Source organism: Heterocephalus glaber, unplaced genomic scaffold (genome assembly GCF_053883595.1).
Source record: "Heterocephalus glaber isolate CG9 unplaced genomic scaffold, H.glaber_assembly_v1.0 deba00001608, whole genome shotgun sequence".
NCBI lineage: Eukaryota > Metazoa > Chordata > Mammalia > Rodentia > Bathyergidae > Heterocephalus > Heterocephalus glaber.
This window is the reverse complement of record NW_028258379.1, coordinates 33462843-33463789: the sequence shown is the minus strand read 5'-3', so window position 1 is coordinate 33463789 and position 947 is coordinate 33462843.

Below are 947 nucleotides of genomic sequence, written 5' to 3'. Positions count from 1 at the left end.
GTTTTCCTGTCTCATCTTTTATAGAAAAAGGTCTATAATTTCTAGGCACCCTGAGTAGAATGAAGGAAGTAGTGGCGAGACAGCCTGCAAAGCCCCCGGGAGAACGCGTCTCCTCTAGGGGGCAGAGGAGAGCCAGGCTGGAACCAATTCCACCCTGGTCGAAGCCCAGAATCGCAGACCTCACAGGGCCCCACTGGCAAAGGGTGTGCGGCTGAGCGGGGAGGAGCAGAGTCCCGCAGGCCTCCCTCCCCCCGTCTCCCTTCCTGCCTCTCCTCCCTGTGGGGGTCACACTAATACTCCTAGAGCGTGAGTCTGGTCCTCTCCCTGCTTAACACCCTTCTCGACTCCCACGGCTCTCCTCAGAAACCAAGTTCAAGCTCCTTCCGCCTGGTGACCCTGTCTCTCTCTGCCTTTTTATTTTATTCTGGTTTAGTTTAGACAGGGCTTCACTGGGTTGCTAAGTCGCTGAGGCTGGGCTCCAACTTGTGACCCTTCTGCCTCAGCCTCCCAGAGAGCTGGGGACATAGGGGGCACCCCCACAATCAGCCAGCTGCACTTTTATGTCCAAATTTTTCCTTGCCTCCTGCTGTAGCAATACAGTACCACCTCCCTTGCCTCATGGGGCTTTGGGGCTCTCTGCTGGTGCCCCCTGGGGCTGCTCCCACTTTCAAGCCTCTCCTGCCTGCCTTGTTCACAGCCAGGCACACAGCTTCTCAGCCCTCTCTGGCTCCTTTCATTCTCAGTTTTACCCTCCCCTGGTTCCAAAGTTGCTGTCCTGGGTCCCAAAGGTAGGACAGGGTCAGGTTATCTGTGGGTCCCAACACCTATGAGAGGTCCCAGCGCCTGGCAGCCACTCAGCAGATGTTTGCTATGAATGAATGAATGAATGAATGAACGAACAAACATGAGATCTCATCAAAGGAGTGAGATCCCTTGGGTCCGAAAGC